Genomic DNA, 16,999 nt, shown 5'->3' with positions numbered 1-16,999 from the left:
GCCAGTGCTGACATGCATGGGTGCACTGTTTCACGAGTGTGTTGTGGTTGATGGTGCCAGATGGCTATACAAGGCTAGGTGATGGGTACATCTTGGCATCAGACCACATGACAATGGTCTGCAACATGGTTGAGGGGTATAGTGTCTGGAGTTGGCAATACAGGTGGGTATTGTATTCACCATCCAGTCACCTGGGTGACTATTGCATGTGGCCAATACTGTGCATTGCTTGCCATGTATGTGTTCCTTAGTCCATGATATGGACAGTGCCTGGGATGTGCACATCTCCCACATGCATGTATAGTGACATGCGGAACTGTGCCAGTGGTGATTGGCCCATGTTATGTACACAGAGTGTTATCATCAGATGTGCTAGTCCTGGCCTCATGTGGCAGGAACTGTTAATGGACAGCAGGTTGACCCGGCACCTACATTGATAGCATAATACTGGGATTCCCTAGTGTCAGTGGCATCTGTCCATACAGGGTTTATGTTTCAGGTATGGTATGTCCTTTGTGGGTCACATTTGATGGCACCACAGATGTTGCAGGTGTCGAGTGGGGCACATGAGGGAGGTACACTGTCAGCATGTACATGCCTATTGGACTGATGGACAGGTTGCCATGCCCTCTGTAGCCCACTGCAATCACACCATGGTTAATAGTGGGCAATATGCAGGGTACTACCAACACAGTGGCTGTTGCCTCAGCAAGTGTGTGCGTGTGTGTATGGCACATGGGTTGAGAGTGTTCCCTATGTAATACAAGGGTCACTAACATTGTTCAGCTGGCATTGATGTCACATTTAGGGGTATGGATTTTCACCCCAGCCTCTCGGCTACATCATATCTGTTATCCCTGTATGGTGGACATTGTGATATATACTTGGCGCACCATATAAGAAGTTTGCAAAACCCACTCCACATTGAGTCCAGTTGTTACACACTCAACACCACCACCACACAGGATATGAATGACACACACACCTGTCATGTCTGGGATTAGAACTCCTACCTAACTAGTATATTACACTACAACACTACGCCATTATAGGACATGGCACAGAGATTGCTGGAGTACTCCTTCCCCAAAGGTGTATTTCACAGTGAATGACATAAGTAGGATTGCCAAAGTAGGGCATTTGAATTGTATTGAGTGTGTCTAGCCTAAAATGCATTGCTCCCTACAGAAACACACGCAAAACATCCACAACTGCCATGTGTAGGAATAGAAACCCTACCAGAGTTATATATCACACTGCAGCATGATGCTGTTATAGGATGCACCACAGGGACTGCTGAAGTGCTCCTTCCCCAAAGGTGCATTTCACATTGAATGACATTAGCAGGATTGCCAAAGTAGGGCATTTGAGTTGTACTGAGTGTGACTAGCCTATGTTTCAGGCATGGTATGTCCTTTGTGGGTCACAGCCACAACTGCCATGTGTGGGAATAAAACCCCTACTAGAGTTCTACATCACACTGCAGCATGATGCTGTTATAAGATGCACCACAGGGATTGCTGGAGTGTCTCTTCCCCAAAGGTGTATTTCACTGTGAATGACAACAGTAGGATTGCTAAAGTAGGGTATTTGAATTGTACTGAGTGTGACTAGCCCAAAATGCATTGCTCCCTACACAGGCATAGAAACACACACAGCACATCCATAACTGCCATGTGTGGGAATAGAACACCTACCAGAGTTCTATATCACACTACAGCATGATGCTGTTATAGGATGCACCACAGGGATTGCTGGCATACCCTTTTCCCAAAGGTGTATTTTACAGTGAATGACATCAGCAGGGTTGCCAAGTTAGGGTATTTGAATTATACTGAGTGTGACTAGCTGAAAATGCATTGCTGTCTCTACACACACACAATAGAACCCCTACCACAGTTCTATATCGCATTACAGCATGATGCTTTATAGGATGCACCAAAGGGATTGCTGGAGTGCCCCTTCCCCAAAGGTGCATTTCACAGTGAATAACATCAGCAGGATTGCCAAAGTAGGGCATTTGAATTATACTGAGTGTGACTAGCCTAAAATGCATTGCTCTCTACACACACACAATTGACAATTTTGGAATTAGATCTCCTACCTAACTATTTCATCACACTACATCTGCACACATTAATGGAATGTGCTATGGAGATTACTGAGCTACAATCTTCCTTCAGGTGTATTTCTAGGTGGATGACATCAGCAGCCTTACCAAAGTAGAACATTTGAATTGTAGGGAGTGTGACTACCCTAAAAAGCATTGTTCTCTGCATGGGCAGAAACTGGCCAAGTCTGGGATTGGAACTCCTGCCTAATTATTTTATCACACTACAGCAGTACACAGATATGGGACATGCTACTGAGATTACTTGGCTAAAATTTTCCAAGAGATGTATTTCTAGGTGGATGACATTAGCAGCCTTACCAAAGTAGAGCATTTGAATTGTAGGGAGTGTGACTTCCCGAAAAAGCATTGCTGTCTACACACACATACTCACACACAGTTTCCATGTCTGGGATTCATAGTTTCATAGTTTCATAGTATAGTACTAGGCTATCTGCCCTGGGGCATTTGTAAGCCTAGCCATAGTGATGTGGCTTTTGCCACCCCATGAAATGGTACAAAAATGTACAGAATAAATCTAGAATACTGTGCCTCTGTCTAGTAGTGACACAATGAAGGTTCCCTTATATAATAGAATTAGTTTACTGTGCCCCTGTCTAGCAGTGACACAGATGTGACCCCTGGGGTAAACTTTCGATCTCCCATCCACTCATCAAGATTTCTCTTAAAGAGAGTCAGTGAGGGGCTCTGCCTAATATGAACTGGGATCCTGTTCCAAAGCATGGGAAGCCTCTGGGTTATGAATCTATCCCTCCAGCATGTCCTATTCATACTTGCGCCAAGGTTTAAGTATTTAGCTCTCGTGGTCCTGATGGATTTGGATTTTTTGAGGTGGAGCATGTCCATCAGATCCTGATTGGACATGGCCTTGTACGTCAGGCAGAGATCACCTCTGAGCAGGTGGTATGCTACTGAATAGAGCTGAAGTTTCTTTAGTCTGGCGGAATAAGACATATGTTGGAGACCCTTGATCATTTTGGTGAGGTACTTTTGTGGTCTCTCCAGCTGTTCCAAGTGCCGGGTGAGGTACATACCAAATGGGGCATTGTACTCAATCATGGGTCTGATGAGGGAGGAATATAGGGGTACAATGACATCCTTGGATCTGGATGTGAATCCCTTCATGATGAGGTGTGCAAGGTAGAATGTTTTTCTAACCACTTTGGCAACGTGGGTGTCAAATGAGAGGTCGCTGTCTACTTGGGTCCCTAGATCTCTAATTACTTTTTCCGTACTCAGTGGGTTGCTGTCTGTGTGATAATTTGTGGGTACTTTGTTTTTTCCAAAAGGGATGACTATACATTTTTTGGCATTTAGTTTAAGGCCGTGACTACAGCACCAGTTGTTCGTTTCAGTGAGGCCTTTTTGTAGGATGTGTGTGTCTGCTGGTGTATCGACTATGGCGCCTAGTTTGCAGTCATCTGCGAACTTTGTCAGCCACATGCCTCCCATGTTTGCTTTAACATCTGAGAAATAAATGCCGAACAAGAGGGGTCCCAGGACAGATCCCTGTGGGACACCACTTGTGACTGGCTTTGAGTCTGACATTGCTCCAGCGATTTTAACTTTATGGGTTCTGTCCTTTAGCCAGTTTGCAACCCATCTAGTGACATAAGGGTTTACTTTTAAGCTGTTTAGCTTATCTATGATGCCTGAGTGGGGTATTGTGTCGAAGGCCTTAGCCAAGTCCAGGTATGCTGTATGGACTGCTTTGCCCTCATCAATGGCTCTAGTGACTGTTTTGAAAAAGTCAACCAGGTTTAAAAGGCAGGATCTGCCCTTTACAAAGCCGAACTGGGTGGGGTCAAGTGTCTGTAGGTCCCCTATGTCTCTGTTTATGAGTTCCATAATGATTCTTTCCATAGCTTTGCAGACCAGGCTAGTTAAGCTTATGGGCGGTAGTTTCCAGGGTCTGTAGAGGCACCCCCCCCTTGTGGAGTGGGACCACTGTTGCTGTACGCCAGTGTTCAGATACATATCCCAGTAAGGCTAAGGTTAAATAGCATTTTTATGTGTGGGTTTAGCTCCTCTTGGAGTTCACGTAACACGCACCCTGGGATACTGTCAGGTCCCATTGATGCTGTGTTTTTTGCTTTGTTTAGGGCGGTTCTCACTTGGACATCTGAGATGACAGGGAGATTACATTCAGCTGGGATAAGTATTTCTTCTTTTGGGGGTGAAGGAGGCGAGAAATTTGCACTGAACCTCTCAGCCAGAATGTTAGCAATATCTGTGGGTTCAGTATATTTTTTGTTGTTGTGAACCAACTCTGAGCATATCTGAGGGTTTCCGCCCAGGTTTCTAACATAGCTGAAGAAGGCTTTGTGGTTATCCTTAGTGTCCTTAGCGATTTTTCTCTCAAAGTTTGCCTTGGATGTTTTTATGAGAGAACGTAGTTTTCTGCTAATGTTGATCAGAGATGTCTTCCCTTCATGGGATTTCACTCTGGCGTGCAGTAGCTTCCTTCTTTTGTTATACAATTTGTTTATGGCTGAGGTCCACCAGACAGGATGCTTACATTTGGTGGAGAGGGACTTGGATTTGTTTGGGATTGCATGATCCATGCATTCTTGGAGATGTCCATAGAAAGCATTTGTGAAGGATTCGGCATTGTGGGATGTGGTATTCACTGGCACAGTGGGCTTAAAGGATACCATCTCAGTCTTAAGAAGAGTGAAGTCTGCTTTTGAGAAGTTTTTCACTGTGGTCTTTTGTGCTGGGGGTGGAGGTGGGATATGTATATCCAGGGTGATTAGTTTGGGGTCAGATCTCACTAGTGAGGGGTATACTTCGGTGTGGAGCATTTTGTCCCCATGTTTGTGATGATCAGGTCTAGTATATTATCTCCCTAGTGGGAGAGGTGACTAGTTGTTCCAGTGCATTTGAATTTATGAATTCCAGGAACCTTTGGGCTAGGGTATTAGGGCTAGAATAATGTACCCAATCTATGTTTGGGTAGTTGAAGTCTCCCAGTATGATGGTATTTTGTGATACATTCATATCCTCCAATGTCTTCAGGAAGGCTGAGTGGGGTTCTTGAGATTGGGAGGGTGGTCTGTAACATGCTACCAGTTGTATAGCAGTTTTGCCTATGGTTAGTTGCACTTGTATGGTCTCTGATGCTTCATGTGTTGCTACTAACCTGGAGGTGTGGGTGTCCTTTATGAATATGGACACTCCCTCCCTTTGTGGTTCGCCCGGGTTTTGGGGCGAAAAGCATAATACAAGGTATAGCCTGGTAGCTGGGGTGCTCTCAGGAGCCTTGAACCAGGTTTCAGTTACTGCACAGACGTCGATGTTCTCCATGCTGAGGAGTGCATCAAGTGCCTGCATCTTGAGATTTAGACTTCTGGCGTTGAGCAGCATTACCCTTAGTTTTTTCCATTTTTGTTTTCTAAGGAGGTGGGTTTGTCTTTTGAGCCTTGCCTAAAAAGGCACTATGGGGGTGGCAAGAGCCTTAGCCAATATCCGGAAGCCCAGTGGTGACAGGTGTAAGCCATCCCTTGAAGCAGCGTGACTTGTCCAACATATCATCCCAGGCAGACAGACATTGGATCCCCTTAGAATGACACCAGTACTCGAGCCAATTGTTAAAGCTGATCATCTTGTCTTTGTATTGTGGTATCATTCTTGGTGAGGGCAAGATGCTGCTCAGGGTCAGGGTCATACCAGCCTGGGCTACATAATCGGAGAGCTCCTCTATGTCTCTTTTCATGTAGTCCAGGGAGGTACATCTCAGGTCATTCACACCAGCATGGACAATGACGGAGTCATATTTGTACTTGCTTTGGAGTGACCTGAGTGCGTGTGTTATGTGGCGGATCCTAGCCCCCGATAGACAGCTCACAGTCACCTTCTCCTTGTTCAGCCTGGTCAGTGGGACATCAGTGTGCCTGACTATGGAGTCACCTATTACTAGTGTGTCAGGCAAGGTGTTTGGCCTTAAGGGCTGCGATTGGTCGACACACTGATTTATTGAAGTATGTGTTGCATGTGTTTTGTTTTGAGGTGGCGGATTTATGGATGTCTGCTTTGGGAGCCTCTGTTGTTTTGGTAAGTTTTTTATTAGAGCCTCCGAGTATGTCTTTGTGTTTTTATGTGTTTGGTTTGCAGTTGTGGTAGGTCTATGTGGGACTGGGATTGTTGTGTGTGTGGTTGCCATCTCCTCCTGTCTGCTCATGCCAACCCTGGGTTGAGAGAGTTCAGCCTCCAGTTTGGCTATATAGTTGCATCTCTCACATGTATTTGTGTTTGTTGGGAGGAGGAGAGGGTTGTCTGTGTACATGAGACAATTGTAGCATTGTCTCAAGATGCCCAGATTGACCAGCTGAACTGGAGATGACACCAGTAATCTACCACTCGACATGCTAGAACAGTATAAGGGAGTGGTATACCTTTAAGGGAAGTGGGTATTCACAGGGGTGGTAAGTAGATGTAGTGCTTTACTTAGTACGAGAGTGCTTACTTAGTAGAGAAGTATTGAGAACAAGTGCTAGGCTTATAATACAGTGAGTAGTCTGGTTATACTAAGAGTAGAGCTTCCTTAAGGGAAAATTTGAAGAGCAGACTTGGCGGAGCCAGAAAAAGTTTAACCGGTGCTGCTATGCGCATGACCGCGCAAAGCCATGCAAACGCGGATTTTAAACAGTGAACTTCAAAAGAGCTAGAAATGGTCCCAAACAACCAATTACTACAGCTTCTTGTGCTAAGGTCACTTCCCCCAAGGACAGGTAGGCTGCTCAAGGCTCCCCACTCCCACTGGTGAGCAAAGAAACTTCCTTGGACAACACAGGAACTACACCACAGCCCAGAATACAGCAATGCCTGTAAACTGGTCTAAACTAGTCGAGGAAGGCGGGAAAACAAGGATTATTTTTTTGGTTTTTTTTTGTTTTTTTGGTAGAAACACACAGAAAATGCAGAGACAGTGATAAATTAGTTACACAGGCTAGCACACTTTAGTGGACAGCCTCCACAGTTAAATTAAACAAACAAACAAGCAAACTTTCGATCAAATTCGACTAATATGTAACTTTAAATGCAGATTTTAAAATAATGCAGCAATCAGTTAAAAAACAGTTCAGGCTGGTTCAAGGTAAGCTACAGAAGCTATTTCAAGTGAAAAAAAAGCAAAGATACTTAAATCCAGAAGGTAGTCACTTTTTTGAGTTCCTTGCTGCTAGGACCACTCTGTAAACCCACGTGGAGCTTGTCTGAGCAGTATAGCCAGAAAAAAATGCCCAGAGGCGGATTTTAAACAGTGAACTACAAAAGAGCTAGAAATGGTCCCAAACAACCAATTACTACAGCTTCCTGTGCTGTGGTCACTTCCCCCAAGGACAGGTAGGCTGCTCAAGGCTCCCCACTCCCACTGGTGAGCAAAGAAACTTCCTTCTATCCAAGTAAGGTAATGGACAACACAGGAACTACACCACAGCCCAGAATACAGCAATGCCTGTAAACTGGTCTAAACTAGTCGAGGAAGGCGGGAAAACAAGGATTATTTTTGTTTTTTTTTTGTTTTTTTGGTAGAAACACACAGAAAATGAAATTGGAACTCCTAACTAACTAGTTTATTATACTACAACAGTATGCAGTTATATGACATGCCACCAAGATTACTGGGCTGCCACTCTCCCAAAGGTGTATTTCACAGTGTATGACCTCAGCAGGCTTGTCATTGTAGAGCTATGGGGATGGCAGTGTGTGTGCATGGGTCATAACCCATTCATCTAGAGGTTGACAAACCACATGCAGGCACACACAGGGTCATATTTCACAGGTACGTGTATACAGCTGCTAGATGACTACTTCCTAGTACTGTCATGTTGCACAGTTAGCACGTGCACCACATAGTCTGTAATGCTGACAGATACCGGGTGACTAGTATCTACAGTGAGTGACATCTGAACCTCATGTGGTTGTGGCCCTTTGGCTGTGTGCTGGGTGGGACAGGCCTGGATGGCTCCTTGTCACATTCAACCTCTTTCACACATCTATGTACATCTACCTTTGGTTTATTATAGTGTGTTGTCCTTAGATATATGTCTGTATTCCTATCCAGTGTGCGTGCAAAGCATGAATGGTGCATACTGAGGAGTGTCTGCACTAACATCTGTGACTGCCAGATATGTCTGGTCCACTGATGTTTGCAGACAAGGCCTTCATTTGTTTAAGTGTGTGAGCATGCCCAGTATGCCCGTCTGTAATGAATGTGTGGATCGAATCCAGGTAGTTTGTACTACAGTGCAGACTTTTGTGTTGTACACCTACAGGTAGCATACTGTTTCTGCAGGGTATACGTCAATCATTTGGCATTGACTGTTACTACATTTCTACATAGGATGGGGAGGGCACACCTGACTATTTCTACATTTCTACACAGGATTGGGGAGGCACACCTGACTTTCACTACATTTCTTCATAGTATGGGGGGGCACACCTGACTATTTCTACATTTCTACACAGGATTGGGGGGCACACCTGACGGTTACTACATTTCTACGTAGGATGGGGGGCACACGACTATTTCTACATTTCTACACAGGATTGTTGGGGCACACCTGACTGTTACTACATTTCTATGTAGGATGGGGGGGCACACCTAACTATTTCTACATTTCTACACAGGATTGCGGGGGGCAACCCTGACTGTTACTACATTTCTACGTAGGCTGGTGGGGCATACCTGACTATTTCTACATTTCTACACAGGATTTGGGGGGGGCACACCTGACTGTTACTACATTTCTACATAGGATGGGGGCACACCTGACTATTTATACATGTCTGCACAGGTTTGGGGGGCATACCTGACTGTCATTACATTACAATGTAAGATGGGGGGGGCACACCTGACACTTGTACACATTTGCTATGATTGTACTGGTATGTCAGGTACTCCATTTCATTCTGTATTCTAAGCTATCAATATGACTAGAGGCATACCAGTGTACTACAGATCATAGCTTTGATTTACCTACATATTAGTTTCTGACTTCCTACCCTTCAGAACTAACATCCCACTGCCTGACCTGCTGTGGTCTGTCTGTGTAGGCCTGGGGGGGAGGTTACCCATAGACATCATTCAGAGGCCATAGCACCGCCTTTGTTTGTATTTGTCTACACTTGTCCTGCTGGCTGTGACTGTTGGTGGGTATGTGAACTACACTGACTGGCATGTGTGAGTCACTTACCTTGTGGGTGTCCCAGTATTGAGGGTGATGCTGCAGGGATGCCTATGTTGGATGCACCTAGTATACTCCCTACACATGGTTGAGCACAGGTAGTGTCAAGTTTGGCATCCCTTTTACTGTATGTGAGAATCAAAGAGAGTTGTTATTTCCTGGGTCCCTCCTGTGTCAGTATATGTGCTATGCATTGCCTCTTTGCCAAGGCCAGGGCATACTGGGCACGTGTCCTTCTGCCTACTGGGGCAGGCTCAGGTTGTTCATCCTCCGAGTCACTATGTGCCTGTGCAGGCCTTGGTAATGGTGGGGTGCTGTGTGGACCTGCCCTGTGCTGTTCCTGCTGCAGCTGTTTCCACAGGATCGTACTGTGTAGCATGGCACATACGATGACAATTTGGGTACATGTAGCTGGTGAGTACTGCAAGGGTCCACCGGATGTGTCCAGGCACTGGAACCGTGACTTGTGCATCCCAAACACATGCTCTACTATAATTCTGGCCTGTGCATGTGCCTCATTATGGAGTTCTTGTTCGGGTGTTTGTGCATTTCTGATGGGTGTCATCAGCCACGGATCCAGTGCATATCCAGCATCCTCCACTACGTGACCGTGAGGGATGTCCCCATTGGCAAATCTCTGATACAGCTGCGTCAGATGCCAGATGTAGGAATCATGATAGCTTCCAGGGCAGCCAGCACACACATTCATTATTATGCCCTGGGCATCGCACACAACCTGGCAGTTCATAGAGGGGAAGCCCTTGGGGTTGATGTAGACCCTACCCTGCTCACCGGGTGGTGCTTTGATTCATATGTGCAAACAGTCTATAGCACCCACCACCTCAGGGTATTCTGCCATTTGGTGGAAGAGACGCATATTTCTGGCCAATGCCTCATGGGTGTTGGGGAAATATATGTGCTCACCATGTGCTGACAGGTCATCCAGGAACTAGTGGAGTACCCTGGATGCTGATGACTGTGAGATCCCTATCATATCCCCAGTTGGCCTTTGGAAGGTACCTGTACCTAGTATTCTTAGGCCTACACATACCTTGGTATCCACTAGGATGGGTTCCCCTCTGTTAGTTCTGTGTGTCAGGCGTGGCTGACACAGCACAACAATTTGCTATAGGAGGTCCCTGTCCACCCTATAGATCTCCACTATCTCCAGCTCATGTAGCCCCTGGTAGGTTATCCTGGGTCTGTACACTCTTTGCCGTCTCCTTACTGTGGGTTGGTCGACAGCATTCACATCCTCACCACCCTCAGCCTCTTCCAGAAGTTGTTGTATAATACCTATTGCAGCCCCTATCATTTTGTTGTTTTTATTGTTAAAAGTTCCCCACTTGTTTACACCAGTGATGTACAGTGTGGGAAACACCAGAGGGGAAGGTGTTTGCATAGTTTATAGTAGTGGGCTGGTGTGGTCTTCTGCCTGTGTAATTGGCTGATTCTGATACATTTCACCTACCAGCTATGCTAGTTCTCCTAGATTACCTTCCTATGGCTGTATTCCCTTCCCATTGCCTTTCTGTTTAAGCACAGGGGTGTGCCGCACAAACACAGTGCTCGCATGTGCACAGAGCTGCTATTTCCTGGTTTAACTTTTTTTAAAACCTTTAAAACCCGGTGCGTGGCATGCACACCTGCTTAGGCAATGTAAAGAGTACTAGGCAGAGTCAGACACACCCCATTGCTTAGCTGTGCTTAGCTAGGAGCAAACCTGAGCCACAGGACTCCAATCCACTTACACTGTGCCTGACACCCCCCCCCCCCCATGATGTCAGCTAACTCCTAGGCTTGCACCAAGCTAATCCTACTCTTACACTGTTGGGTCCTGACTAGCATGCTGGGGAAAACTGGGATTTACTATCATTCCCCTCATTTGCATAGGATTGCCTGCTAATGCATAGTTACATGTCTCACACGGAGCCTTCCCCCTTAGCAACCTCTACTCACTGGCCATGGTGTCTTCTGCCTGCCTTTGACTTTTATGGCAGAAGAGTGATTTTAGTTAGAATGCTTATTTCAGGTTTATTTTATTATTTTCCCCCCGATCCCGTTTGCACACTGCTGCCCTATGCTTAAAATAGAAGTTGATTTTTTAATTTTTTTACACTGTTTGCAATGCGAATGGCCTTATACTTGGCCATTGGCATGCTTCCTGACTGATATGCAACCTTTATTTGGAGCTGTCACATCCCAGTTTTGGATTTGGCAGAAATGTACTCAGTTACTAACAGAGTACATTTCTACAGATTGCACTAGTCCTGCACAGCCGGTTTCAAGCTTCCTGGATCACACATTCACCTCATTTGCATGGATTTCTCTTGCAAATGGGGTGATTTGCATACATGGGCTTAGTCTATGAAGGACTAGTGCAGGAGTGCTTGTGCATGCCCCTGCAGGCTGTTCCTGGATCGCACGGCAGTCATATTGCCTGCTAGAGCTCCTGCACTAATCCTGCACACAGCGCAAGGCATGCAAAATCCGGGGGACTGTATAAACTTCAATCCTTTAATTTTAAAAATACTTGAATACATGAGCACTTTTGTCTTAAAATTAAAAACTTCATCAGATAAAATACATGAAACAACTTCCTCTTTAAAAGTTCTGCTTTCACCAATAGAATTCAAGAACCCCCATCATGGACTATATTATATGACTACCAAGCATCCTTACAAGAGACAACTGCTTGATAGTAACCTTTCCTTCATAAAAGACTTAAAACAGACATTTAATTTAGGCTAAAAGATATGCAAAGTTTTAAAACTAAAATTAATTTAAGAAACAAATGCATAAGTAAAATATGTAAGTTAACATTTTATATTTTATACTGTGTACTGTTTATAAAATTGAACATTAAATGTTAAGATGAAAACATGTTATCTTTGCAGTGCTTTTAACTAAACCAAGCATACAATAGAAAACTGCTCATTTAAACCTGGCCACAAATCTGCCTTCAAGAACAGTTGCCAGTATAGCTTGCACTTTTCAAGGGCTAGTGTCCATGGACCCCACTATCATTTAATAGTACTTGTTACAAAATCAAAAATTTAAAGTGATGTCCAGGATTCTGGTGCACATGTTTAAAAAGTGCATTCATAATTTTCTGTTTTTTAATGTTGTATAAATGCTCATAGACCCTGTCTCTGAATCTTCCCTCAGTGTTGTCAATGTAAAAGCCAGGACATACAAAACAAAGTGCACAGTACAACGTGTCATGTAGTGCAATCATAGTGTCCATTAATTGCAATGTCATTATAAGCAATGGTGCACTTCTTCTCTATCAACATATGATAGCATTGAAAGCAGTGACCGCACTCGCTCATACCAACATTTTTGCTGCTCAGTTTCACCTTAGGTATATCTATCCCTGTTTCCAGCCATGCCTTGAGATTCTTCCTCCTGTAATTGACAACTATTAGATTGTAGTGTGCACCTGGGTTCTGTGTGTCCTGAATTATGGTACTGATGTGGCATGAAGGAGCTTGTTATTGATTATGAGTCCTAAGTACTTATAATGATCTATGAGTTGATTATATATGTTATAAATTTTGATGCTCATGAATTTAGTCTTGGTTTTCAAGGGGAATTTTGTGTCATTTATAAAGATCAATAATCATGTGTTTATTGAATGCTGCATACTGGATATGGCAGCAGTGTCAGAAGCACTACACAGGACTAGAGACCCATCTGGGTATTGCAGAAGCGTACATTTGTTTCTGTGAAGCTGTGTGCCATTGGTGAAAACTGTAAGTAGTTAGCAGACAGTAGATGCAGTAAACTATGGCATGGACAAAGCTCTGGATACTGTTGGAAGGTGGGTTTTTGGAGAAGTTTATTACACAAAAAGGATTAACTATATTAGGTTTAGTGTTTTTTTTTTTTTTTTTTGTAAGCTGCATCAGTTATACTAGCAGGCAATTTCAATGTATCAATGAACTTTTGAGAGACACAAGACAGGTCTCCCTGCTGAGAAGTACATCAAAACCCAGACAACTATTAATCAAGCGTGTCATTTGCATTTGTTGATTTATGTTTGGAGGGAACTGCATCCCTACAAAGACTGTTGCACCTTTCCAACCTCAAAAGTTGTTTCCTCTAGTAGATTTTTTTTTCTTAATCTTCAAGGCCTTAACTGCAGACACTGTCAGTGAAGACATTATAGCAGCACCCCTTTCATAAAATGAGAGCACCAGTAAAACCTTTCTTCCATACCTCTCAAATCAAACCCATGAAAGCTTGATTTTATCAATGCTGGCACAGGGAGTTCATCTTATTTCTAAAGAAGGGGATCAGCATCATTTAAAGCGTAATTGGTTAGGTTGTGTTTACCTAGCTATGGTAGGACAACCTCAAACAAAACCTCAAAGAATTATGCAAAATTACAAAGCCTAAGATGTTGAAAAAAACATTAAGGAACTAGAATACCAAGTCATTCAAACATGGGGCTAGTGAAAAAGAGTTAGATTTAGAAAAATATGATATATCAAGAAAGGTATTTACATAAAACTTTAAACATTTGGAAACCGGAGAGCTAAAGGTTCTTTTCGGAGAGAGTGAGGTTAAGATAATGAGCTGAGTGGAATTTACTGGGTAAACTCTTGGCCTGTAGAATCAAGCAAAGATGCCAGCAATGCTTTTTAACTGCTATTCATTTAAAATGGAAAGGGATATAATTTGTTTTGAATAAAGGTGTCTCAGGACTAGTATTAGTATTTTTTTATAACTCAGGCAAATCTCCTGGAATGAATCTCAATACTTTTCTGTGCTTTGGTGAACGTCTCCAGTTATCTGCTGTGCAGAAGTACTCTTCTCTTGCCCTGATAGCTTGAAGGAAGTTAAGAAAGTCCTTCAGCCAGGCCCTGTGTGTAATGTTTCAGGACCAGATGGCCTTGATATGGAATTTTTATTTGAAATGAAAAAAAAAACTGTTGACCACAGTCCTAAAAGGTCTTTTTGGTCATATTAAATCATCCTTTCAAAAATCTGCAATCGTTATTATTCCTGAACTGGGGAAAGACCCAAGTAGGGTCACTAATAATAGACTTGCTTCTTTAGTCAACAGGGATGCTAAGCTGCATGCAAAACTACCAACAGAGGAAATGACTGAGCATCTTCCTTATCTATTTTCACTATCTCAGTCTGGATTTCTCTGGCAGATAAGGGAAAGATAATCTTTATCCTGTTCATTTAGATATAAAACAACTCTACACATTTCTATAACCTGCAATGGTGTGTGTAGTGACCTTAGAAAAAAAGAACGTAATTTCAGTTCATTAGTAGTACTTATGGGAGGATTTGAAATGGATGACCTATCTCCATACATTTTGATAGAGCAATACAGGCCCTACCCAGCATAGTTCTCAGTGTCCAAGAGTCTTGGTAGACTCAGTTTTATTCCCCCTATTCCTCCTTCCTCAACATATACATTAAAATTATCCTATGCCCCTAGGTTTTTTCCTCTTCCTACAGAACCAGCCAAGTAGACCCTTTATTTCTTTCAAGAGCTCCCATGATTATACACTACAAAAGTACAGTCTAGAGATTTATGGTTCGCAGGAAACTGCTTTATCTTTTACCAAAAGTCTTCGGTAGGTCTTATTTGTTATCATCACGAAGGCTCTTAGTCTATTAACCTTCCAGGGATGAAAGTGAATAGGAAGAAGAATGAATACTTTCCAGTCAATCACAGTTATTGTGAACTTAAGCCAATGATACTTTGAACCATTTCCTCTGGTGTGGACCATGTTTCAAGTATCTCAGCAGTCAGAACCAGCTTAGGCAAAAGGGTCCCAGTGCCACCCACACCACTTGATGCCTCCATCCTGGCATACCTACACCATCCAGATCACTGGAAAAGCTCCTCTGCTAGAGCAGTGCCCTAGGTGGCCTGCTAGTTGACCTATGCCTAAGGCCGGCTATGTGAGCAGTTAACATTACCCCCAATCCATTTCCATTGTTGATGTCTCCATTTGGAAACAAAGCCATTGTACAAGTTCATCTCTGGAGAACACTAGGCTTTCTGCTATCTTGGAAGGTGGCAGTGGCTAAAATGTTTGTGACCCCTTCCCTTTTTTTATGTATATGGAAATATATCAGTGATACCTTCACGTAAGGTGTACTGAAAAACAAATTTCTCAACAACTTAATGTGGCAAAATAAAATGCAAATGATTACACACTGGAAAAAACATGAAACTGCTTTGTTTGCAGAACTTTTTGAGTGGGTTCCAGGCAACATTTCACTCTAGACAAAAATAGTATCTAACTTTCTTATCATATTTTCTCCATGAAGTGAAGAATGGTTTGGTAGTCTTTTTCCATTCATTTGAAGGGATCATATAACTCACATCAGATTCATCTGACATTAAAAGGTCTTTTGAAAAACAGCAAGGTTTTTGGAGACTGGTTCTATCCTTATTTCATATTCTTAAAGTGGAGTGGAATCTAGAGAATAATACCTTTTAGCAGGACCTTAGGTATAGATATAGGGTATTTATGTATTTGACAAACAAGTTGGTTGAAGCGCCCATTCCCACATCAAAACTTGACTGCTAATGAATAATGAGGTGATAACCCTCACATCAAGAGAAATCTGTACCTTATTTAGAAGGCCTTGTTAGACGTTTTAAAGCATGGCTCCAAATCTTTGAGAATACATTCTTCTTCTTTCATAAAAGGTGCAGGTTCCCTGGTGACATCACACCTCTGAGTTTCCTAACTGAATATCATGTGTAGGATGTGAAGCATTAAAAATGGATGCATTACATTGCATTGTGTTAAAATTTTCAAAGTATACCTCGGTATTGTGTCTCTAGAAATACTTAGAGAAGTATATGTTTGGTTCTGTAAACTTCCAGGTGTCTTGTTCCACTGTTTTTTTTACAGGTCAAACTCCCAGCTACTGTTTCAAAAAAAGCCATCAGTTCAAGATGTGGATATTACAACTTTCAGCAGTAACAAGGAATATATATATATATATATATATATATATATATATATATGTATTGCAAAATAGGTGAAGACTTCTGAGCCTCTCTCAGTTAAGAACTTTGCCAACGTATTGAAACTGAAGGACAATTGTGACAACATCATCTTTGTGTTATGGTTTTGGTCTAAATTACTGGACAAATATGGTTTATATTAATTTATTTTCATATATGAATTATGATAACATAGTGTCAGGATCATGGCATGACCATGGTCATGTACCTGTAACTTGTAAGGACATTCTTTTGATAGGTATACCTTTTTTGTCTCTTCCATGTTGTTTATGTTGTTGGTGTTTGCTGTTGCTACTTGCTGCTATTTATCACTTGCTACTTATATTTATATTTTACCTACTATCACCTTGCTACATAGTGGTGTAATCACTATTAGCAGTCAGTTAATCTTATTAAATACCAGCTTTTAAAGTTATATAATATCTGTGTGTTATGCATGTTCAGAATGCTGTCTGCACTCCAACCGAGTTGGATTGTTAATAGACGATGTTCTTATTTTATTAGCAATTTGCTTAAGACTCCGTTAGTAAAGAGGTTTAATAAAAAATGGGGTTTGCAAGCCACCAGAAGGGCCATCATTTTTGTATTTTGTCCCTAAATACAGTCCCTTCTGCAGCTGTGGGATCTCCTGGCATAAGGCCATTCCATGTTTCCACATGTTTGACCAAGCTG

This window comes from Protopterus annectens, chromosome 2.part0 (genome assembly GCF_019279795.1).
Source record: "Protopterus annectens isolate FY-2018-M chromosome 2.part0, PAN1.0, whole genome shotgun sequence".
Classification (NCBI taxonomy): Eukaryota; Metazoa; Chordata; order Ceratodontiformes; family Protopteridae; genus Protopterus; species Protopterus annectens.
Note: the sequence above shows the minus strand (reverse complement) of the source record.